Raw genomic sequence first — 27,411 nt, 5'->3', positions numbered from 1 at the left:
TCAAAAGTTAGAGGGGGGGGGACACATTTTTTTTTTCTTTCGGAGCGATTATCTCCGAATATATTCACTTTATCAAAAAATGTTTCTTGAAAACCCCTATTAGTTTTGAAAGACCTTTCCAACGATATCCCACACTCTAGGGTTGAAGCGAAAAAAAAAATTCACCCCCACTTTACGTGTAGGGGAGGTACCCTAAAAAAAATTAAATTTTTAGATTTTATTGTACGACTTTGTCGGCTTTATTGATTTATATATCCATGCCAAATTTCAGCTTTCTAGCACTAACGACCACGGAGCAAAGCCGCGGACAGACAGACAGACAGACAGACAGACAGACAGACAGACAGACAGACAGACAGACGGACATGGCGAAACTATAAGGGTTCCGTTTTATGCCATTTGGCTACGGAACCCTAAAAAGGGAAGTTTAAGCTAAAATTTCCAATTTTCCCAAAACGTACGTAAATACCAGAGCAAATCGTCTCGATTAGTCGACCGACCGCGACCGTAGGCAATTGAATTAAAACCGTTGAAACTGATTTGGAAGTTCAGTAAGCAAAATTGGCTTCAATTGCGGATCGATTGCGACTGCGTTATGAGTGGTAGAAATTCTGTAATGTAATGAGAAAAGGTTTTGTTAATTATTTAAAAATTGCACTTATAGGCAACTACTATTTAAAATATACAAAAATAACCCACCAATGGATTTTTAATTTCGTAATTCTCTTAAAGCTTAGTCACAAAACTTTGCTTCGAAGTTTTTTTGTCGCTATATAGGTTCAGCATACCTTTACTTAGGTAATCTGAAATTATAATAAACATAGATAGATGTACACGCTTTAGCATCTGTCTCTTTCAATCGCGAGGTGACAAAAAGTGACACTTATTTTATATATAATACGATAACGCCTTCTTTAATGAATACGCCTGCTGATTTTCTTTTGTTTTACCTCATTGTTGAATGCCCTATTGAGAGTCGTTTTGTTTGTGTTTTTATTAATACCAAATTAACAGACTATACAGAATGACCTTAGCTATTGGATAAACCCTGAAATCCCACGTAGGGTTACTGCTCAGGAATGCTCTGACGTTAATATTTTTTAATTAGAACAAAAGATAAAAAAATAAATTTTTCGAACGAAAGTTATTTGCAATAATCGACAACAAAAAGAAACACACTGTGTTAATCTTTGGCAGTGTTTTTGACAATTTGTTCGAAATATTTGATAATAATGACATTTTACAAAAGTCAGAAGCTTATTAGTGTCATAAATAAAAAAAGATAATCAAAAAGGTCGAAGAAGGTTCCATACTATTCTTTGAAGATATTACCTTAGGAGCTACTAACGCATACAGGCTGCTCAAAAGTAAAAAATGGTAATTTGTTAATTTCTTCGAAACCGCTACACCGGTTGTTATGATACTTTGTACACTGGTTCTAAATACCCTAATGCATATGTACATTTCGGCTTTGTCCAATGGCTAGGGACACACTGTATAAGTTATAAATAAACTTATTGAAAACATTATTCTTATTATATATAAGTCCCTTAATAAACCTTCATAGAAAAATGAACAAAGCAAAATGTTTACATAACTAATAAAAACATTCAAGTCAGTTGTATGAAACCCTCGTCTTCACTTGTAAGAAGACTTACATCAAGTTCCACCGATCATTTAAAAACTTGTGTCCACCTTTACTTGATCTGTCTCCATTCCTTCAAGCAAAGCTTAATGGGTTTAAATTGGTACTGTAGAGAAATATGGAAGGTCTTAGTAAGCTGGTTTTTGCGCATCTGTATTGCACATTACGGGGTGGGCTAAGAGGCTTGGAAATTGTTTTACGTGACACATCATAATGGACTAGGGGATGGAGCGCGCCTTTTGAATAGCTAATGTGGCTGAGAGATGTATGAAAAGTGATATTTTATAATAGAAGTTAGACTTATCCAGATAGGGTGGGGATAATAAGATGGTGTTAGTACTGTTTTGAATCTAGCAAACAGTTTTCAATAGGTTTTGACGTGATATGTGATGACAGCATGCATAAGCAAAGTCAAAAATGACCCTTATTTAATCATTCATATTTAATTAGGAATGATTAAATTGGTAAAATAAAACATACAGAGTCAGACCAAGACAAGTCTGCAACGATTTTAATAACACACGCAGTGAACGTATTTGAATCGTCAAATTTCAATGAAATTATGACTTATAAATAATATGTGTGTTATCAAAATCGTTGTAGACTTTTCTTGGTCTGACTCTGAGTAAATTAGGCACCTACGTCTTTACGCTGAACAAAATGTGACTAACGATGTTTAAGAAAAAGAACATTAGTTACTAATGACCTTTTTCTGACTCTTTTATTTTTATAAATGTAATGTTTGTATATATTAGAGTTGCCGCGAATAGTGTTTATAGCGAATAGTCGAATACCGATTAATCGCCATTCACTTTGCCGAATAGTCGAATAACTCGACATTACTATTCGACATAAAAAAAAAACTAATGTAATGTAAATAGATAGGTACCTAATGAAAGATGCGCTGATTCAACAAACTGCACACGTTGATGATTTCAGAAAGCGTTTTAACTTGGATGATCTATGCTTTACGAAGACATATTACTTGTCGACATTTTTAGACCCCCGCTACAAGAACTTTTACTTTGACGCTACCCAAGTTGAACGGATCCGTACAGCTGCGCTAAGAGAAGGTCTTAGGCTTTCTTTAGATGACGAAAATGATGATTCGGATCCAGAAACGGCATCCAAAAGGTCTCGTTTAGACAATGAAAGTGAGCATGATTCGGAAACTCATAAACTATTTTGGGCATGTTTTGAAGAATCATCTATAGACCAACCTACTGAAGAGCAACCCAAGAATGCCACTGCTGAAGAAATCGCCAACTAAATTGCGTTAGCAAAGGCTGACAGAAAAATAAACCCCTATGAATGGTGGGCTTTGAGTACCAATAAGAATAGATTTCCTATTTTAAGTAAGCTTGCTAAACGATACTTAATCACACCAGCAAGCTCTGTTTATTCAGAAAGACTATTTTCCGAGGCAGGTTTAATTTACGAGGAAAAACGAAACCCACTTACTCCAGAACGTGCAGAAAAAATTGTTTTTTTGCACCACAATCTGCCTCTGTTGGATTTTAAATATTAATTAAAAAGCCTTACTAATTTAATTTCATGAATATGATAGGCACAGGCACATATTACAGATAATAATTGATATTATGTATTGTTTTATTAAGGAAAATAATTAAAAAAATGATTATTTTTAACTCATTAGTTCTTTTGTTCGTTAAAAGTTTATTTTCGACGACTATTCGCCGAATGCCGAATAATACTAGCTATTATTCGGTATTCGACGAATATCAAAAAAAATGACGAGTAATGCCGAATACCGAATAATAGCGAGTATTCGCGGCAACTCTAGTATATATGTTAGCTAATAAAGCAAAAACTACTACTTCGAACACGGACTTAATAACTACTGGGTTGCCGTTTTTATTTTATTGTGATTCAACCTTGAGGATCATTCACGCTGATTAGTACGGTCACGTCTGAAAATATCGATACGGACAAAGTTCCAAAAATATGTATACACCACCTTAATACATGGGAAATAAGGTCGTGTATACCTACATATTTTTGGCACTTTTACCGTATCGATATTTTCAGACGTGACTGTACATACAAATGAAGTGAAAGTCGAGAAAGAGATGCGTACCAATGACCAAGACCATCGCTATTACTATCAAAACCAGTTCTAAACGGTAACTAGTTTTCAAATTTGAATCGGGCTTTCATAAATGGAACAGATAATTCGACTCCATCTTTAGGAAATGTCAATAGCAGAATATTTTGCAAAGTAAGTAATAGTACATTACTATACAGGCCGGGAAACGAAGGGTTGCAGGCCGAGTAGATATGGACACCCGAGCGTGGCGAGGTCAGATAGGGATACGCGGCCGGCAGCCCCGTTTCTCGCCGAGATTTGTATATGTATTTCTCAAACTTGCATTGAAACAATAAACGATATTTTATAAGTTATCTCAACATTGCAAGCTTGGGAAATTATCTATCGCTTACCTACTTAATACAATCAGCCAAGTGACACTTAAAGCAAAAAATATGCAGCATAGAATATTTAAAACTTTCGCGCAAATATAAATTAATAAGATAAAAAATCCACTTAAGTCTTAATGAACACCTTTTTGCATTCATGAACTACGAAATATAAACAACGTGGTAAGAAATATGAAATGCAAATACATTTGCAGATATAATTCAAAAGCAGACAGGATTACCGCCAAGCGAACGTGGAATTTAAATAAACACAGCAATACGTCGTTGGCGCTTTACGGGAATAATTGAATAGAAAAAAGTTATTATAATTAAGAAAAATTGATGTTAGTCTGATTTGTCGAGTATCTGATTAAAAATAATACTTTAAGTGGCGGGATCAATGGGGCGTTCTTAGTAATCAGCGAAAGACAGTGTAAACCACTGACCTATCACACATAGACAGTTAGTCCTCATAAGGCTAATCTGCCAAAAGTGAAGCCGAAACTCGATCGATGTGTGCGTGCGACGCTCGTGTCTTACGCTCAGCGACACACACATATATACAAAAACGGGTTGCCAGAGTTCATTTATTCCCCTTAAAGTAGATGGATTTTAACCACATCCTTATACTTGGCTATCAATCATTTGGGAGTGTGTATGTAGATATTAAATTTGTAGCAAAAGCTTTCAAGGTTTCTTTTAAGGACTTTGCATTTCTGTACTTTGTGAAATAATGTTTAAATAAAAAAAACGTTTATTTTTTTATTTTACAAATGTGCACAGATAATAGCTGGTAGAATTGACTTTGGAATAATGATTTTAAATGATAAATATTTAATGACGATCATTTGGATTTGATTTGGTTTGATTTTATTTGACTAATATTTTCTTCGGGTTAGTGTGGTGAAAAGTTTTGTGTTTCACTTGGGGCAAAATTTGTTTAACTCTCGTAACTTGAAACCCTCGCAACGCTCAAGATTCCATTTTTCGACATTTTGTATCTTTATTTAGCTCGAGTAGCAATATTAGCACGAGCGGTTAAACAACAACTTTTCCACTTGTAAAACAAATAACTATTTATCGTCAGTACTAGTAATTGTACCTGCAGGCCTAGCCAAGGTGGCAATCGCTATTGCTTCGAACAACGAAACGCTTTGTGTCTCTCTTTCAGTTTCCATATAAGTGCGACAGTGACAGTTGCGTTTCGTTTTACAGACCTTAACTATAACACCTGTGTTCCACAAATAAAATTTACTTTACTTGCTCATCAAAATGGCGAGAGCATATTCGACTATGTTTAGTCGGTTTCCATATTGCATCGTTCCTATTTAATCTAATTTTTTCCGTCCATCTCGCAGACAGAAGCGGATCAGTCGGAAATCTAAAACGAATATCACACAAAATAAAAATATGAATTTAAACTGTAATTTTATAAAAGACAAAACATAATTTGAAATAAAAGAATGAAAAACTAAAAAAGAATATTTTCTATAGTCATACAAGGAACTTAAAGTAAGCATATTAATTTTATCAATGTAATCGTCATGCCTCATTTGGAGGAAAAAAGATTCATATCACCTGGCAACATTTATAAGTAATGGCGGCTGACGAAAATTTGGATTTTTGTATTTACAATTACGTAAAAATATCACATTAAACTGGATACTTACGCATGAAATGTTATATCAGGCGGTTTGTTTTTATTCACTGATGTGTTGTGACACCAATTCACCGCACAAACAACCATCTTTCTTGTATTTTTTAATTTATAACCGGGAGGTGTACACAAACCAACTCGACCTTGAGTACTGCGAGGGCCGTTCGGATACGATGACACGAGGGCGACATAATGTCGTACTCGAAATGGCTTCACTAGGGATGTACAGACTAGGCATCTAGGTTAGTTATAAATCTATGGTGTAAACGACAACTAGTTTATTTTTAAACTTTGTAATAGGGCACAGTTACACAGTTCGTATAAACGTTCGTGTATACCCACAAGAGTATGCAGGAGCAAACACCCTAAGCACGAACTAAGCCACCGGCTACAGTACTTAGTAATCCTAATCAGTCTCAGAGCAACTCTAGTAAGAAAGTACATAGAGTAGCAGAATACTTCAAATAAACATAAATCTAACTTTAGAACGTAGCTATTCTATGGAAGACAAACGTTTTCGCGTTTTATCTCGACCACCGCCATCTAGCGAACGGTTTGCATGCTAATGTCTAATACATGCCATGAAACTGTGAAAGACTAACGCTTGCGCGATCTAACTCGACGCTAGCGCCATCTAGCGAGCAATTGGGTAAACTTTCCGTATTAGAACTGGTGTCCGCCCAAATCATCTCAATATATGTATGCCTTTTTTCTTTTTGGTTTTTGTTCATTAATATTCTTTAAAATGTAATGTTGATAGCTTATTATCTAGGTTACTAACGTTTCTACGTGTATGTATAATGATAGTAAATTACATAAGTAAATGCGTGGATGGTATTATCCTATAAGGTATTATCGTAACACCCGAACCAATTTCCCTACCAAGCGCCTGGCAATATAATCTCATGTATTTGTCAATCCATCTGACTCATACATCACGGCAAAGTTAGGAGCTCTCAAGTTCAAGTACAGAGAAAGGGTGAGGCCCGACAGTGATCGACGATCTGCAATGATTTAAGGATCGCAATCAGACAGAGTGCGAGTAATTGAAGTTGTAAATACTTATGTTACTATGCCATTGCGGGTCGGGGTTCTAGACAGATTTCAAGAAATCCTTTTCTGTAACATTCTCTGTGGACACTTAAAAAGAAAGAAGAAAAAAGTCTTCATTATTTGTTTGGTGATACCTGGACCCAGGTACGTCCTTAAACTACGTCCAAAAGAGAGGTATGGGCATTGTGAATGTTATCTCGCTTTGTGTGGTAGGGCACAGCACTCCTCTAGAGTTGCAGGCTGCATAGGCTACGGAGACTACTTACCATCAGGCGGGCCGTATGCTTGTTTGCCACCGACGTAGTATTAAAATAAAAATATTGATAATTAAATCAAATACGTCAATAATAATTTTTCAATAAGGAAAATTCACCTAATGATGAGTACCCAGTTTTTATATAATTGTCAGGAGTCATTTAATTTCAAAAACGCAAACCTATTTGGAATTTTAAATGTGCCAGAAACTAAATAGTAAAAAAATGCTGCCTTTTCAGAATATTAAAAACATTTGGTACCTAATTTTTATTATAAAAGTTCAAAAAAAATTCGCTAATAAAAAGCTACATCTTCTTTCATGTTTTTTTAAGTCAATTTCAGTGCTATTTTGGATAAAAATACTTCATAAATTGAATTTCTCTCAACTATTTTTATACTTCAATAACTTAATGAAAGGCTGTACCTACTCCAATATTTACACACGACTAAAGATTCGAGTATCTGCGGATCAATTCGTTCAAAACATTTCAGTGTTTGAACTATTCTGAAATACACTCATCCAGTCTCAGAAAATACTTGTCGAACAGAAATATTTTTTCGTCTGACTGGTTCACCTTTGTTTTGGATTACATTTCAATTACGATCTATTTGCAGCCTACAAATGCTATGAAAAAAAAACACGAAACGACTTTATTTTCAAGGGCAGACTCTAACCAAGACTTTAAAAGGTTAAGTGGGCTCGATATAATATTTCTTTGCTTTATGTCGTCTCGTAATACTTTTAGAGATTTATTGAAATAGTATTTTATACAATAGAGAGCTTTTCAGTCGTGTTTTGTTTAGGCAACGAAGCTTGCTGAGTTGACTAAGTAAGGTACGAGATTGAAAAGCTTGATTATATCACTATTGTATACAAAACTTTTTCTACGAGTCATCTAAAAAAATACGTTTTTACTATACCTAAAATCTAAATAATTAATGAAAATTGGTAAATATCTCAGCAGACAAAAATGTAGATATAAACGCGCGACTCCTGACCCTTTAGTCTTTTCTATGGGAGCGCGGTGGCGCAGGCACGTGATTGGTCAATTTTTTTATAGTTAACTACAGCGTATCGAAATGAATCTTATAGTTGAGTTCTGACTACGTAATTATAGTTTGGTATACGAAATCTTATTTCAACCATGTTATAGTCGACGAGTAGCAAAAATTATTCAACACGTTTGAAGCGTATTACCTACATATGTATAGGAGTAAATACTCCTTATAAATTATCAATTGATCGACAACAATAACCTTACGATTAAGAGTTATAAATGTACATATTACGAAACGCTTATAATATACATAAAGAAAACGCTCAGAACAGAACTGCCTGGAGATTCAGAATAAGGAAAGCCGTCCGCGTATAACGGGAAAAGGCGAGGAGGAGGAAAAAGAAGATATAACATACATAACAATTTGTCTTATCTGTATACAATGAACGGAAATTGAACACTCTGTCGTTGGCCAAGTACCTTCCTATAGGTATAACTTTTAATCAAGGCGTTTGGTAAGAAGTTATGATAGTTAAACACGGCGGTCTCAACTTTCTCAACCAGGCTGTTGAGTACTGGATTCGACTCAATGCACTGAAAACAAAGTATCGCATTAAATTTAATTGCGGCAGCTTTTTCATCTGCACGGCTGCAGCAGTAACGACGTCGTTACACTAATGTTGTTGAGAGCTAACCCCTACCATGTGTTTAGACTACCCAAAAAATTCCCTACTCAAAGGTTTGAAAATTCCTATTTAGCGATAAGACTGCACGGTGTATTTCACACTTACTTGTAATATTTGTAACTAATAATGTGTGTTTTTTAGTTGTATAATAAGGAATATTTATGTAATCTGACCGGCTAGCATGAGTTGCGTTCTCGCACGCGACTCCATACATCTTCAAGTATGGACTCGCGCGCGAGAACGCAACTCATTGTAGATGGTGTGATGTTATGTTAGATTACTAGAAAATGCGTGACATATTCAGGGCAGCCTAAGAGCCTCCTATTTATTGTTGTGAAGTTTGAATAGCGAGTTTAAATTCCAGATTTAAGCCATAAGTTGTCAGAGCCGCTAACGCGCAAGGGGACATGCGTGATCCGTAGGGGGTAAAGGGGAGGGGGGGGGGGCAAAGGAGTAGACTCAAGATGATTATTAACTTAACACTCCTACGCGCAAGAGAGCAGAGAAATCAATGTCAAGTTTAAGTAGATCATTAATTGGTGCGAAGTGTCAGTATCAAACTTGAGTTCCAGATTTAAGGCAAAATAGCAGATCCTCTTCCACACACAGCATGCGAGAACGGCACGGGGTACTTCATTGGTGCGAAGTGTCAATGTGAAACTTGAGTTCCAGATTTAGGGCACAATCTACAAAATGCCAGATCCTCTTCCGCACAAAGCGTGCGAGAACTGCAGGAGGTAGTTCATTGGTGCGAAGTATCAATGTCAAACATGAGTTTCAGATTTAGGGCACAAGGTACAAAATGCCAGACCCCTTTCCGCACAAAGCGTGCGAGAACTGCAGGAGGTAGTTCATTGGTGCGAAGTGTCAATGTCAAACATAAGTTCCAGATTTAGGGCACAAAGTACAAAATGCCACATCCTCTTCCGCACAAAGCGTGCGAGAAATGCAGGAGGTAGTTCATTGGTGCGAAGTGTCAATGTCATACATGAGTTCCAGATTTAGGGCACAAGGTACAAAATGCCAGATTCTCTTCCGCACAAAGCGTGCGAGAACCGCAGGGAGTAGTTTATTAGTGCAAAATGTCAATGTAAAACTTGAGTTCCAGATTTAGGCCACAAGGTGGCAGATACTCCAATGTGTAAAGAAGCGTGCCTGAACTATCGCATCATATGAACCTTCTATTTATTGGAGTGAGGTGTGATTATCAAGCTTAAGTTCCCAATTTAGGTTTTTAAGGTGACAGATCTTTCTATGCACATAATATATATGAAGTGTCATTACTAAGTTCAAGTGTTTTATTTGAGCCACATGTCAGATTATCCAACGTAAGGGTTTCATGATTATTTTTAATGGACTAAAAGTGAATTTAAGTCAGACTAAGCTTTTAGTAAGGGTACTAGCTCGGATGAATTTACAGCAATTCAGTAATGTGTAAAGAATTGAGCGTCAGAATTGCATTGGGGTGAGTTCACTAATGCGTTATAATATTGAGAATTTGAAAGGGCTTCACTTGGTAGGGTAAGCTGGTCCTCATTTAAAGTTCATAAAAAAAAACCGGTCAAGTGCGAGTTCGTTTACCTCGCGCACCGAGGGTTCCGTACAAACTTTCAATTTTCTCATAAAAGACTTGAGCAGAAGTATACATTATAATCATAATCATATTTATTGGTAATATCATATTACATGTCACAATACATTTTATACTTAAGTACATAAATAAATAAATAAAATAAATAAATAAATATTATAGGACATTATTACACAAATTGACTAAGTCCCACAGTAAGCTCAATAAGGCTTGTGTTGAGGGTACTTAGACAACGATATATATAATATATAAATATTTATAAATACTTAAATACATAGAAAACACCCATGACTCAGGAACAAATATCCATGCTCATCACACGAATAAATGCCCTTACCAGGATTTGAACCCGGGACCATCAGCTTCGTAGGCAGGGTCACTACCCACTAGGCCAAACCGGTCGTCCAGTACAAAGGATAAGTACATATGGGGTATGGGGTAGTAGGATAAGTACATATGTACATATTGCAGATAATTAATTAAGTATTCAAAATTACACACAAAAAATACAGTACAACAGTATGTGTATCCTATCCTAAATCTACACAAAATAGCTCGCTATGATTATAGAAAGCCTGCTCGACAAGCCAGTTTTTTAGTTTTGTTCTGAACACCGACGCACTAGGAGCAGCAACTATTTCGCTTGGGAGGTGATTATAAACCCATAACGTGAGCGAGTTTTTTTGATTTGGCGAGTCTGAGAGGTAAAAGGGGTAGTTTTCCGGCGCGCGCGCTTCGGGTTTTGTACCTACGATAAGACTCGTTACTAATGGGGTTGGATTCCACTTCACCTCGTGTGGTCACAGCCATTTGTAATATGAAAAGGGAGGATAACGTTAAAATACCTAGGCTCTTAAATATCGGTTTCGCAGAAACAGTTTGCGGGACGCGCGCTATAGCACGTACTGCGCGCTTCTGAAGCCGAAACACTCTCCCATATACTATCAGTGTAGTTGTGTACAGCGCCATCTATGGGCGAATTGGTTAACTAATTGTGCGATCTGTATGTATGTTGGTTTTTCAGGGATAATTCTTTATCATGTGAACCGATTTCAATAATTTTTATTTTATTTGAAAGATGGTGCCTTTAGTGTAATCTCATAAGAATTTCAACTATAATAAACACCCGCAAACGGGATTAAATTAAATTACAAAATGTTTTTGTTATTAAAAAAAAAGTTGTTCAGATAGAGGTCTGATTTTATTTTTTCTGTAATCTTTATGACAATGTTATTATTATTTAAAAATTTCATAATTTTTCATTCGTAAACTTCGGAGATAAGGGGGGGGGGGGGGGGGGGGGGGGAATGGTATTTTTTTTTTACATTTTCCTTCATAAGTCAATTTTTTTTTCACTATGAAAAAAATTTGTATTGTAATGTTCAATTTGAGCTCTTTCAAATGTTACCCCACTTGACCCAGTAACTAGACTTTGAAATTTTGCCCCTTCTTAGGGATATTGGGAATTTTCCATAATTAATACAAATAAAATAACAAAATTACACTTCCAATTTGTTTGGGTTAGCGTTATTCATTACTATTCCAAATTTCAAATCGATAGCTTAAGGACTTCTCGAGATATTTAGCAATGTGACAGAAGGACGGACGGACGGACAGAGTCGCACCATAAGGGTTCCATTAGTACCTTTTTGGTACGGAACCCTAAAAACAAATATAAGTAGGTACGTAATCTAATTTACCATCAATCATCATTCATAGAGTAATATAACAAGTAACAAAATTTAGATACTTTTCTCAAAATAATAGCAATTAACAAAAGAGGGAAATGCGTACTCTTATGAGGCGCATTGGATAAGAGTACGCATTAACGTCGATAAGAGTACGCGGATCGGGCACTACATTTTTCTACTTGCTGAGGCCACGAATAAAATTTCCTTGACCCTCATAGCTTGTAAAAGCCGCATGCCCTTTGAAGAAAAGCTTTGAAGACTATGTTTGGTTCGGTATTGCCCGGGGTCACTGACATGACGTACCAAGCTTCTAACTCTACAAGCCCTAACTTCACAAACTCTACACTTTAGTCAAAGTATATGTTTAAGTTTATGATTTCATTATATTATGTTAATTAGTATTTCATTTTGTAGATAGTAGGTAGTGATATCTTATTCTCAAGTACAAAGCCTGCACCTAACAAAAGTCTCTTTTTGACCCAGTGGTTGACTGGTAGAGAATGCCTTAAGGCATTAAGTCCACCATTTGTACTTAATATTTTATGTGCAATAAAGTATAAATAAATAAATAAATAAAATATGTGGCGTGGCCGTTTTGTCACTACAAGAAGTATAATAAAAAATAATGAATAGGGAAATTTTTTTTTCACCTTACGCCCAAGTGACGGTAGCGAAATGGTCAAGCCATATTTTTTGACTAAGGTGTAGATTTTGTAACGGGATGTCATGGTCAACGTGTCATTTGATTTATCGTCGTGAAGTGATCAGTTAAGTTTTATGTTAAAGAGGTTCTATAATGTATTCAATGAGGTCTCATTTAATTATCTCATTAACAGGGTGTTTTTACGTAGCTAATTCGTTTTCCTTTTTTCTCTCTTAAATAAACTCCAGGAACCGAGTACTATCAGATGTAAAAATATCGGAAGCTAATTTGTTAGCACCTTATATATAAATAATAAACTGAAATACATAGATGCCTTAAAGGCACAAAAAAACACGAATAAAAAGGAGAAAGTCACCAAGTTTTCCGGTTCACCCTTAACCACAGGCAGGCAGACTTGGTAATTTTTCTTTAGTACCTACATCATAAATACATCAATGGTTTGGCGTGAGTTGCTTTAAATTAAAAATACTCTTAAATACAATACAAGTACAGAAAAAATAAATTATAGAGAAAATAGTAGTTTGGACCCTCAGTGCGGAGTTCATAGTTCATTTGGCCGATTTATTACATGCGTCATACAGGGAACAAATTGATTAATATAAAATATCGAATAAAGGGAAACTTAAGGAAATATTGGAGTAAATATTCTATAAATAAAGTCCACACAGCTGAACACGGGTACATTCGTTCAGAGTTCATCGTTCCAATTGCAAGTTGCTAGTTTGCGTGTCCGATGAATATTTATACTGGTGCTGTGTGGCTGCGGGCGCTGACGGCGCTATTTCTACTGATGGGTAGCGCAGCTGGTGAAGACATCCAAGACCTTGAGGAGAAGGGGAGCAGCGCGGTGAGTGTCAGGGCAATCGAGAAAGATGGTGTATGCCAAGAAGACCAGCGGCCACCAAAGATACTCACAGAGAATTTGATCAAATATAATAATAATTTAGCTGGAACTTCGTACGGCGATGACTTTGTTATATTTTGCTCATCGACAGAAGCTAGACAAGAGCTAGCATTGAAAGAAAACGGAAAACTGCTACAGATTTTTGAGGTAAACTTAACAACTATACGGGTTGATGTAAGAGAACCAAGCATAGGTAAATATGAATATACATGTGTGAACCGAAAAACTAATTGCAAGGACATTATGACTGTTGGAATTCGCCCCGTAATGTCCGTCAACTCATCAAAGGTTCACTATAAACATATTTATGGTTTCTTGTCTACATACTTTGTGCCCATAGGCCAGGATTATCAAGTTTCTTGCAGTGGCGATGTTAATAACCATGTTATTATCAACGATAAGAGTGGTAAGCAGCTGCCAACACATGTCATTGATAAAACTACCAAAATGTATCAAACTCACGCGAATCGCTTAGAAATTAAGGAATATTCGTGCTTTGTTAGAGAAATGAATAATCTTATATGGGTCTTAGAGGACTATTATCCTGAGAGTAAACATTTCCAATGCCGCATAAATAAATGGGATACACTTTATTGCGTATGGAGTTATCGGAGTAACCAATACACGTATACCTTACTCTATACAGATCACGACGGTGAAGATAAAGGCCAGACAGTTATCTGCGACAATACGCCAGGTGAGATAAGTAATATGTGTAAATGGAACATTCAACAAAAACAGGCTACATATTTCAATATTTTTTTTACACTGAACCAAAACATTTCACTACAACTTATAACATGTACTCGTTTTGCAATATTTTGCAAAAATGAAACTTTCAATGTGAAAACTAACTCGCTCATTAAACTAAACTCGATTTTCAACATAAAAATATTAGAAACGAGTTCGCACGGTATTGTTATGGAATGGGTTGGTGCGGATATATTTACAGAAAAAGGAACCCTTTACCCTTTCAATAACTGCAACAATTGCGTGTATAGAGTATATTACCGTTTAAAAGAAGACGGAGGAAATTGGCGCCCAGCAGATGCGTCGACAGTGAGTTGCGATGTTGATGGAAACTGCAAGTATGCTTTAGCCCTCCCATACCCAGATACTATGTACGAGGTCCAAATTTCCACAAGACACAAGGAAGCTCCTGATGGGTTATGGTCCGACCCTGCGTATATATCCGTACACACAAAATCCAAAATTGAATGCGCTTGTAACATAGCGCTTAAAACATCAGCAGAATCTACGAGCATCACTACTGAGACGGCTCCATGCGAAGCGTGTGCTCTTAGAGAACACATAATAAAGAAGAACTTAGCGTTAGACAAATATAGAAGGGAATGGAGCAGTAAACTTAAAAAAATTAAGGCACATATGGACGTTTTATCAGCCTATGAGAAATTAAAAACAGTTTATGTTGCTGGATCTAATTAGCCAGATAATGCGTATTCGATTGTTCATGTATCGTCACCAGAATCATAACAACATGTCATGTTTGAAATAAGTTTAATTCTTTGAAATTTCTAGTTATAATTTTTTATCAGAATGTCTTTTTATATTTCATCAGTAAATTATTTATACCAATTAGATCACGGAAATAAAAACTATTAGAAGTATTTTCACTTTATTGGTAATTAATTATATATTAATTTATTCCGTAATCACTCACCTCAACTCGTCTGCTGATATATGTTAGTCGGGTACCATATCTCATGCGTGTAAGTATGATTCAACCAACACTCAGTGGCTAAACTTTCGCAATTGCATCGGTGTTATCTGGTGCAATAATTAAACTGACAGAATATATATAAACAAAATCATTTATTACTATTAATTAAAGTATAGTATTTTTTATCAATATTTTTTATGTGATTGATATTTTTAAACGTACAATCACAATTGTATTTTACTGTATTTATTTTGACATTTTCATGTTACATTTTGTTTTAAGACGTATGTTAATTTGAATTATATTTGATGTAATTAAATATTATTTAAGGATTATTTTTTAATACCCGTTACTCGCGAGGAACCCGAAAGATTTAATTTAACCATGCATTCGAGTTACTTCATGCCACTAAAGCATATAATTAATAATAAACTACGAAATACAAGCCGTTTTGATAGTGCTCATGTTATTTTAATCGCATAGTACGTGTAATACTCTAGCTAGATGAGTGATGGCCTCCATGTTAATCACCACGAACCTTGTATTCAAATAATCCATTTGAGGCAGATTTAGGCTGTGAGATGTTAAAGGGGCTTATAGAGAATACAGGATTACACATGCAGTACTGCAGGCAGATATACCCCTGCCTGTTGTGTTAATAATACCTTACACTATATGGTACAATTTACCTTCAACGGCTTCAACAGTTGATGTCAAAGTTGTGTTTGTGTGTATACACCCTGCAGCGTATTAATTCCGACATTGGAATGTTGTAAATATGACTCATTGGTCTATTTAAATTGTACTGCAACTGTAATGCCTTTTGGCGTAATCAGTCATATTCTTAAGAAATCACTTTCGAAGTAGGTTAATACTTCTTAGGCCTTCTTAGAGATACATTCTCAAAAGGTGACCTTCATCGAAAGTGACTTCCTTGGAAAGTGACCTGCATCCAAAGCGACGTCCTCAAAATTTGACGTCTTATAAAAATGACATAGGTACAGTAAGCTGCAGAGTTTACGGACCCCCCTGTACGCATGCATGATTACAGGGGGAGTCCCTTAACTCTGCAGCTTACCATACCTCGAAAGTAATTTCTTCAGAAAATGACGGCACAATTTTGTATTTGCCAAAAAACTATTAACGCAATTCTCGAAATTTTTCGAGTACTAGTAGTACTAGTAATACATAAAATATCTAGTTTACTAATACAAAAGCTTTTAAAATACGTAGCACACATCGCAAGCATAAACTAGTCTAACAATAAAGACATTTAAGCGAGTCTCCAGTTAAATGCTGCCCCAAAAACGTCACAACACTAATTTAATTCCAGGTGGTTCTAGTCGAAGTTACTTTGTCGCGCTGCAGGATATTTGTATGGAGATTAGATTTGCTTCACACTGGCCCTCTGCATACGTAATAGGGGATCGGCAAAAAAACGAACTAGCTCGAACTAGAAAACGGGACCATAGAGACTATGCTGTCCTTATTTTTGTCCTTTCTCGATTGCTTCCCATAATAGCCTGGAAGTTTTTGGAAATCTAAGCAGCTAAAATTACAGTTTGATTGCCTTATTTATTTAATCGTATGGTATATTTGTCAAGGTCGCTTACAGTATTAGTGAGTATTTCTCTTTGGGCAGTCGTAGATGATATGGTGCATGGATTGCACTGGCTCTCCGCAATCACACATTGGTGACTCTCTCCGGCCACACTTGAACATGGTACTCTCCGCAAAGTCCATGTCCAGTTCTAAGCCTGTTCAGCTGGCACCACTCTCGTCTGGGGGCCGAGAAGCCGAATGGCTTTTGCGTGGGGTCATAGTTGGATGCAGTGGCCTTTGGTGGATTTAACTTCCATTCGCCTTTCCATCTAGTTTGATTGGCTAATTCGCTATTTAAAAATTCTACTTCTGTTATATTTTTATTTAAATGACAGATTGGTTAGATAAATGAAGCTATTTAACTGACATATAAAATAGTAATTGAGATTTAAAAACAAGGTTTAACTCGTGGTTTGACATAGGCACTGTTTTCATAAAGGAATATGCTTGTTCCGCACAGTGCCGCACACTGGTCGAATCCTGCCTTAAAAGCAAATTATATCGTCAAGCGTGAAACTAGATCCCTATTGGGATTAGTCCTGTCCTAAGTTTTAAGAAGTTCATTGAAACGAGCCAGGGTTTATATTATAACAACTCCGGCTTGGAAGCAAGCCGGCGTTCGAGTATAACGACTGTATTAATTATTTGGTTATAGCTTTAACTTATACCAGGTTATGAGAATGTACGATTAGCCGCAATAATACCAAATGAGAAACTATTATGTATTATACATATATATCATCGTCTATGTACCCAAAACACAATCCTGATTGAGCTTACTTACTAATAACCAAGTCAATTTGTGGAATCATTTTCTAAAATATTTATATTTATTTATGAGTATATTAACTAGACCAGTTGGCAGCAGAATTGTTGCTAACTGTACCCTATACATTTTCTTCATTGTTATCTCAAGTCTATCTTCGGTACTTACTTTCTCTTATAACAAAAACAATACTAAAACTTTGCTCTCGCTTATTCTCGGGACATTTAACAGATGACTTGTAATTTTCTTGGCAAAAACGTCAATAAAGTCTACTCATACTTTATCACTTCAAAGTCTTAAAAAAATCGTTTATACATAGCTGACATTTACATGAGAACAAATGAGTCAGGTAGAGCGCTGCCTACATTTTACATGAAGAGCTATGCAAACAATTTAATTTAGATATAAATTTCCAAACAAAGTGACCTGTTTACATTTCTCTTGAATTTAGTTTCCACGCGGACGGTGACAGCCGACAGTTTCAAAAGTAATACGTAAGCGAAAATTCACATTCTGAAAAGAAGTTTTGAACAAAGGTAGAATATTTCATTCTCTGGATTTTTTTTCTGGAGTTTCAAGTATTACCACCAGTGCCGGATTAACCATTAAGCAAAATAAGCACTTGCTTAGGGCACCACGTCTAGGGGGGCACCAAAATCATGGGAAAAAAAACGCGCAGGCTGCATCAGCATCGCAGTCGTAGTGTAGTACTTATGTACACGAAACTTTTGATACGTGTGCAAGTACCCATCTAATAACGAAGGGTCGTAAGAGAGTGAGTACACGTAAGCACATCTCCAACCTTACGCGGAGGCCATCAAAGCTCATGGCCAAAAAATCTTACCGTCGGGCTTGTGGCCAACCGATTTTTCGACGTAGATTACCGATTTTGTAGCGTATTTTGGTCTCTTGCACACCAGATGTGTTGGCCAGACCGAGTTGCTGCAGAGCCGCGATCCTGCGACCTAATTGTCAAAGTGTAATAAAGAGCCCTGCGAAGGCCGAAAAACAAAAGCATCTTATCAAGTTGCGCTTTCGAGTTAAGGCAAAGGCCGAGCAGTAGGAGGACCGTGATTACATAGGTTCGATTTCAAGCTACTCTTTTGCAGTTCGGCGTTAGGTCTTATGCGACGCCAGGCCTTCTACTTTATGAAAACTGCCCCACTTTCGCTTGGCCATGGATCCAAATCCATGCTGTCCTCTTTCGCAGCTGGGCTGCCTTGCTCACACCTCGCCATTAGTTGTATTATATGATAACGCGCCGCGATCTGACGCTGCGGACGTCCAGCTATTCATACCTCGCCATTGGTCAAATTCAAGCCTTGCTTTCTTCCAGCTCGACCTTTGGCCTCATCCGTAAGCGCTGATCGAACGCTCCGCGCATTCAGCCTTAGACTTTGCCTTTAAAAACACCTTCACGATTTAGGCCAATCAAATTAGATCCAAAAATAGCGTTTTGAGGAATTAATTCCCAGCAAGCTGGAAATTGTTTTAATACATTTATTTGGTCCTAAATGCGTGTAATCCCAGTTTGCTCTATCCCAGGAGGTGTGCATACATTTTGGGATCATTAGGAGATAATTTTTTCCTTTGGATTGCCAAACCACTCGATGTAGAAATTGTAGAAGGAACCCACTATCAATTACAATAGCACTTTGTGGATCAGACACTGGTAAGAAAGCGTTTTCGGATTATTAACATGATTTTACCAAAAATAAAAAATGTCGACCTAATTTACAATTTAGGTACTACGAATACATATTAAGGTACCTTAAATCAATCAATCCATCAATATATTTTATTGCAAGAACATAGTTAAATTACATTTCGGATCCTCAGATATCAATTTTAATAATACTTGTAATTAGAACAAATTTTCCGTCGGCCGTACCGTTTTCGATTTACAAGCAAAAAAACTGAAAAAGAGGAAACATTTATGCACACCTCCTGGAATGGAGCAAACTCGGATTACACGTATTTTTAGATCGAAAAAATCTAATTGTATTGGCCTAATTGTGACACATTATTATTTAAGAAAACGAGACTTATTCGCGTTTGATTAAGTTCTAAAATTACCTCCAACGTCAAAATAATGATGTCGACTTTACACAGTCTTCTCCGAGACCATGGGGACAACGCCGTCCTTGAAACGTCTGGTCAGAGGTAATTTTAAAACTTACCCTATTAAGTCCCGTTTTCGTAAACAATAATTTGCTATTTAAAACATTTGTGGCCATTGGTACTTGTTCTGACAAAAACCAATGGCCAATGGCTAAGCCCCTACTGAAGCTCGGCCTTTGCCCTCACATGAATGAGCTTCGCAGGAAAGCTCTAGAGGTTCCAAAATCCTGTGCGGAATACTGCCTATGTCTTACGTCTTCGCTTACACTTGGACCATGGTTGGCTTGGCCTCCGGACTTGTGCGAAGCACGGTCTTCGAATTTGCTTACACTTGACCTTACCTACTCTTGGAACATTTATACTGCAGTTCTGTCAATTTCCGTGATAAAATGATGTGACGGATTGAAAATTCTATTCTCAGAAGTAATGCGGCAATAAACGTCACTCAATTTACCAAGAAAATTCAATGTAATCTTGATGAGGGGGCACCATGGTCTAGAAATGCTTAGGGCACCAAAATGTCTTAATCCGGCACTGATTACCACTAAAAATACTAGGCCTATCGACATCAGAGTGACAGTTAGTTAGGTTTAGTTTAGATGACCAGTAAAGTATCTAAATATTCTGTCCAACCAAAATGTTTTTTTCATGTCGTATGTATGTATGCCAACGTCGTTTAAACTTAACTCATGGCTCTTGGGTTGTTGGCTAAAAATACTTGGCCATAGCTATATAGGTAGGTGCTTAAAATACTACGCATAATTTGAACGTCTACACTAAAAAAAAATCAAGTGTCTATAAATCAGTAAAAACCAACAATTAAAATAAAATAATAGAAGCTCTTGACACGTTCCTTACCTATCTGAGGTTAACGCCCTTCGGTTGTGTCAAAATTTGAAGTCCGGACTTCCTATTCAGTTCGCAACATGAATAAAAACGCATGCTCATGCCATACCTCTCTGACCAATTCACAGAGGCCGATTCTAATTTAACATTTTTTTATAGTTTCGATCTTGTTAAGTACGTCTCTTGTGATAGCCTCTCATGTGCACCAATAAGTGGGAGAGAAACGTCCAATGACGACTCTATGACGCGTGCGCAGTGACCAATCAGCGTGAGCGATTGTTAAATTATTAGTAAATAAATAAATTCAAAAAAAGGCTTTATTTCCAAATTTCCCATGTTTTACATTAGAAGTTTTTGCATATTGGTTAAAAAGTTTCTTATAGTTAGTAGTTACTGTTTATGTATATTGTTTACTATTTATTTATTTAATTTGAACCACTCTTCGAGTGTAGGCCTCCTACAACTCTCTCCATATTTGCCTGTCTTCTGCTTTGTTTAGCCAGTCTTTCCGTGCAGTTTCTTCTATATCATCTAGCCATCGTTTATATGGCTTTCTTCATTTACTTTTGCCAATAGGGCCTTTCCATTTCGTTGCCAATATTGTCCATGTATTGTCTTTATACCATGCGATATGTCCTGGCCATCGCCATTTTAATTTGAGGGCTTGAGTTAGTGCGTCTTGTAAGTCTTGTAACTTTGTTTTTTCTCTTATAGACATAATCTTTATTTGTTGTTTCTTTTTTATGTTGAGCATTCAAATTAATAGTAGTAGCATTAAAACAATTTTATGAACAAAACAAGTAAATAACACCGAAAGAATACAATAAATGTGTACAGTCACCTGCAATAATAGATTACACAACAAAGGCCGCAGCGAACTGATACGATCTTATTTGTAGCGCAATAAGAGCGTGTCACATATTTTTACGGCTTTCGAAGGGCAACATATTATTACAGGTGACTGTACAAAAGCGAATTCGTTTAAACTTTTAATCGCCGTAGTCTGATATATATAACATAAAATACCTTGTTGTTGCCTTGTTCTTTTGTTGCAGTAAATCTTTTGAATTACTGACTGTTAGGTTTCTGAATAAACAAAAAAAAAAAACAATTTACAGCTTATTTCGCCGCAGTCTGATAAATAAGACAAAACTTCGTGTTAAGGAACTAAGAGAGATAAATACGAAATGGTAGTCAAACTAAGATTTGTATAGGTATGACAGCAATCAATCAAATCAAGGCCGTAACAAAACCAGTAGGGCTACGATGGTCGGCCCTTTATCATTTGTCACCATGCCTGTCACGTTCTAACTAGTATGTAAGCGCGAAAGTGACGGGCATAGTGACAAGTGATAAAATTGAAACCATGCTGCCATCGTAGATCAAAACTATAACAACTTTCAAATTGTTAAATAAAAATCAGCCTCCCTGTCCAATTCACCTAATCCTCTTAGACTTTTGCCCAGGTTTTTAAAACGAGTGTTTTCAGAGGCAGTAATTGTTTTAAAACATACTGTAGAACAATAGGCTTGCTAACCATTGTTGCTTTAGGGTTGTTTTTGATATAAGTATTTGAGACAAAAGGTTTTTCAGACTTGTACAGTCTGGAGTTTCAGGCATACGGGTTTTGTGACGTTAATATACATTTACATGTTATATTTATATAGTTCACATGAAACTATTTTGAATGGAAGGCACATTAGGTACAGAAAAAATACGTTGACTAACAATATTCGGAATAATATGTTTCGATTAAGTCCCGTTTGTGTTAGTTAATAATGTGTAAAAATCGTGAAAGTTTAAATAAGTAATATAAAAATTCATTACAGAAAACTTGCTTTCAATTATTACATGTTAGGCACACCAGCGCGAGAGTTGTAATTGAGTAAGTTACACAGTACTGCGAATTCCGTTGACGCCTCCACATTCCCACATCAAACACACGCAAGATCCATCTTAATTACGCCACAATGTAATACACAAATCATTAGAATTAGCGACACGCCGGCTGTCCAAATATTAGCACAGGTAACAAGGCTCGAGGGTTTGTTCCTGGCGAGGCATGGATTGTTTTGGTAACAATGTTGCCTAATACCGAACAAAGCCTCTACATGTTTGGTCTTGCTGTTGGGATTGCATTTTATATTAAGTTCAGAATTTGTGTGTTGGAAACACCTGTAATTGTACAAGGCGTAGATTTAGAAACTATAAATCACAAACTCACAAGCGGTATTGAAACTTTAAGTCTAAGGAGAGACTTTGCCTCCTTGTGTGCCCTGAAGAATTGTTTGATATGATGCCAACGGCCACTTTCTATCACTCAACCGCTTGGGAGGAATTTCCTCTCACGGACGCTTTGGCTGCCGAGGTTTTCCCGAGGGGCTCCAGTATGGGGTTCTTCAAAAAAGGAGTGTACAGGTTTATAAAGGGTCGGCAACGCGCATTTAATATCTCTGGTATTGCATGCGTCGATAAGCTACGGTGACTGCTTACCATCAGGCGGGCCGTATGCTTGTTTGCCACCGACGTGGTATAAAATAAGATAAAGAATTGGTTCAAATTATGTAGTAACTTCGGAGAAGTAATACCTAAGAAGCAAACGACTTAGATTTTTAATTTTTTACGAATATTAGTAGTTTTAGTCTATAACAACACAATGCTCAGCAGTGGGCGATAAAAGGCTGATATGATGATAACAACACTCCGTGTTTAGGGACATTAGGGATATTAGGCTTCCCAAGATTTTCGAAAAGTATTTCTCAAACAATTAATATATGTAAAGTCAAAATATAAGTTTAATTCTTTCCAAATACAAGTCTCTATGATATCAGTTGCATATGAAGTTGCATAAACATGAGTTTAAAGTCACTCTAAAGCAAAATATTTCCCTGTTTCCATAATTACAAACAAATATTGAACAGACTCAAGAACCCTCAACGTAGCACACCCGACGTTCAAGGAACTTGAAAACACGAATTTCCCCTAATTAGTAATAGGTTGTCATCAGACAGAAACGGAGTTGCGTCCTTAATGAGACCGAGGCAAAGTGTTGAATATCTTCCTCATACCGTATTTCTTGCCAAGTGTTCATACGTCAGGAACCCTTAGCCGTTCGCGTGGTAAACGTGGAGGAAATGCGGTTGGTAAAATGATTTCCATTCAATTTTGAACTCTATTTTATATGCTTTAAGAATTCACATGTTGTTTGCTAAGTGAATCAAAAACAAAGATTTGGCGAAAGAAAGACCAGACGGTAAAAAGTAAGTTTATCGATTTTGCTCTCTGTTCCAAAAGCATAAGAAGGTCGTTCGGTAAATATAATGGAAAATGGTTAGGTACTATTGTAGCTAATACTAAGCTTCATACTTATTTGTTGAACGTATTATATTTAAGGACATTATTTACATACTACCATACTGATATTTTTTAATTAGGATGTTCCCCGTCAACACAGAATCCTTCAGACCAATTCGAACGTACATGCACTGACATCAGAATATAGAGGTTTATTGTCAAAGAGAACTTTGTAGCCACGTAAATTTACTGCCATCTTTCGACACATGATTAAAGCTTTTAAAACGCCATTTGTCTTTGATCCTTATACTTTCACTGATAGGTGTTAAATTAGTTAAATATCAAAAAGTGGCACCATCTTACCGCGCACAACGTAAAGGTGTCCTCATCGCTCGAAACGATGGCGATGTCGCTATAACCTTTGGCCTTTTTGATATTTAACAAAAACACATATCATTAAAAAATAAGGATCAAAGTCAAAGAATTTTTAATAATGTGTCGAAAGATGGCAGTAAATTTGCTGTGGCTACAAAGTTTCACGTAGCGTAGTCATCTCTCTCTATCACTCTTCCTTATAAAGCCGGCATTACATTAGAGCCACGCCGCGTGTCGCAACGCTGCCTGACTCAACGGCTGGTGATTATACTAGTGTCGTGTCGCCGCGCGTGCTGATTATTTTTGTGTCGGTTCAGTGATGACCGCGTGAACGTCCGCACCTGAAACTTGACGGGACTCGTCGGCTTGGCTCCAATGCGTGAATGCGCGTAGCCACGTGGTGATTATACTAGCGCGGAGCAAGCCAACGCGTCACTTCCCCCACCACCGCGCCCACGCCGATCGAGTTCGAGCGGTCTGCGTGGCGTCAGCTCGCTCGGCGACACGCGGGAATGAGCTAATGTAACCAAGTTCATACAAAATGTATGTAACCGATTGCAATCCCACGCGTTGCGACACGCGGCGTGGCTCTAATGTAACCCCGGCTTTAGTGCGACTGTGACAGTTCTGTTTCGTTCGCCACGGAGCGTGAACAATATGGACATTGGCTACGCAGGCGGGCAGTACCCCTAGTGCCAATTTATTCGATAGCGTGACCTAACGTACGCGTTTGCGTTAAGTCTCATTTTGTATGGAATTTTGTGTTTCCAAAACGTCCCGCTTGGCGCGCTGTTTCTAAATCCTATACAAAATGAGACTTAACGCAAACGCGTACGTCATGTCACGCTATCGAATAAATTTACACAAGGGGTTTAGATAGATGTCAATCAGATTTGAAGATCCATGAATCCTTTGTATGTTTGAAGGGTAGATAACGAGTGTGTAATTATACTACCGGAACTGAACCACAAACTCACCAAAATACTACTGAAAACACCTCGACACCAACTACGTAAAATAGTAGGATTAATTACAGGACATAACACACTTAACAAACACCTACACCATATGGGTAAAACAGACAGCCCCATGTGCAGAGCGTGCGTGGAAGAAGAAGAAACAACAAAACATATTCTCCTAGACTGCAAACAGGTAGAAGTATACAGGAACAAATACCTAGGGACTCCGTGCACACTAGTAGAGGCAATTAGCAACCTGAAAACTTTGCTAGGCTTCGTGGAGGAGCTGGGGTGGTTAGAGTAGCGCTACCTCGTTTCACGCAAAATAGGCACAATGGTTGTCGATTTGCGGAAAATGCCCAGAAGCACTAACTAACACTATACTATTAGAGTAAAAAGCGCCCGTAGTATTAAGAATGCTGCTTAATAGATATCTGGCTTGTTTTTTTTTTAAGAATAGGTATGCCAGGAACGGTTACGTATACAATACACATCATGCAATGTCGTCGTCTAGTAGATAGAATATTTTGCACTAATTTAGGGATAATAATTATTAACTTTTTTCGCTAAAAGCAAACCTACAAAAATAATCTACCACAACACCTGGCTCGCATGACCTAAGCTGACAGAATACATCAGCGGCAACGAGCAAAGTTTGATTGGGAGCACTTCAGAAATTCATTAGGCCGCGCGGAGCGGAGGAATTGCGGCTGATAAAAACTTTGCTTGGAGCTTGGCCAGGCGATACTGGTAAGTAGGTATGTTAGGCAATACCGGTAGCAAGTACTTACATGCTTTAAAATGAACATGCTCTACAACTGAAGTAAAATGAAATAGGTGTTTACTTAAATATATAAGTAACAAAATTTCCATATTTTTAAGGACAAACGTTGCCAAAGAGGGCATAGTTGTTGTTTAACTTCTCATACTAATATACCTGAGATAGCGAATGATACCAAAACTCATACGAACGAATATTGATACGTGAGCCAGGGAAAGATACCTAAACTCGAGCGCGAGCAAAACGATGGTTTTAAACCCTTTAAACCCTTGCAACGCTCAAGATTCCACTTTTAGGGCCTACGCTAGCTGACGTGGGTGCACGGAGCGGACGAGCGGATTAACGAAAAATAGTATGAGCAACGCTAACTGAAGCGGACGCGTGCGGCGGATTTCACCTACAAATAGCACCCGCGTGCGTGCGCACGCGGCGGGCGTCCGCGTCAGGTAGCGTAGGTCCTAAAAGTGGAATCTTGAGCGTTGCAAGGGTTTAAAGGCACGAGGAAATTTTGGTACCAAATGAAACACAATTTTTTCCACTACACCAATACGCGACTAAAACAACAAACGTTACAAATTAAATCCAAATGAATTCCAATAAATTCTTATCATTCCAAATAATCACTTTATTCACATTTTTCTACGCAAAAAATGTAAGTTTATTTTTAACCTACTTCCAGCATACAATAATATTAGTTCTGCGAAGAATATATTATTGTATGCTGCTGTGGTTTGGAGAAAATAAAATAAAAAGCTAGTATTTTATTCTAAGGTCATAAAGTGAAGTCTTAAAATGATGTGCATAGTAAAACATGTTATTTATCCTCTTTTACACTGGACACGTATGAAAACCCCGTTTTTTTCCTTAAAATGTACAACATTAGCGCTTTTAAAGTTTACGCCCTTTTCAAAACGCAATATAATTTGCACTCCGCTAAATGTATGAAGGTAAAAGTATGCACCCATTCCATTATCATAAAAAAGAGTCGGTTTGCTGTATAGATGTGTAGTATACAGATTCAAAACAGCAAGCTAACCACCTAAATTCACGAACGCAATTTTAAACTAGGTACCTAAAAAAATTCGTCCCTCTTTTAAGTAATTAAGTTAAGTATCAATTATCTGAAATGACTCTTTCGGGCTCGGTCCCTAATCTGTTAAATAAACGGTATTGTTTCCTTTATGCAGTGGTTACACTGCTACTAACCCCGATAACCAATAACCCCGACATAAGTAACGGGAACAAGCCCGTTTAAAAAGCAAATTTACTGTCCTATTTATACGGTTCAAATTCATGAAACAGCCCATTCAGAGATAACATGTTTTATTAACTCCAAAAAAATTACGACCCGTATGGTGGCTAATTATTATCTGAATGAGCTGTCACATTAAATTTGAACCTTTAAT

General features: G+C 37.0%; 1 long non-coding RNA gene across 1 annotated transcript in view; it reads right to left on the bottom strand.

The window, feature by feature from the left end:
- LOC133522666 (uncharacterized) overlaps positions 1-6,001 on the bottom strand; it is a 268,085-nt gene extending 262,084 nt beyond the window's left edge. The window contains exons 1-2 of the long non-coding RNA XR_009800103.1: positions 5,752-6,001; positions 4,521-5,462 (exon numbers count right to left, since the gene is read on the bottom strand). This is a non-coding gene — a long non-coding RNA (uncharacterized LOC133522666). The remainder of the gene's footprint in view (positions 1-4,520; positions 5,463-5,751) is intronic.
- Positions 6,002-27,411: the final 21,410 nt, after the last annotated feature.

Source organism: Cydia pomonella, chromosome 11 (assembly GCF_033807575.1).
Source record: "Cydia pomonella isolate Wapato2018A chromosome 11, ilCydPomo1, whole genome shotgun sequence".
Classification (NCBI taxonomy): domain Eukaryota; kingdom Metazoa; phylum Arthropoda; class Insecta; order Lepidoptera; family Tortricidae; genus Cydia; species Cydia pomonella.
This window is presented reverse-complemented; position numbering and strand designations above follow the sequence as displayed.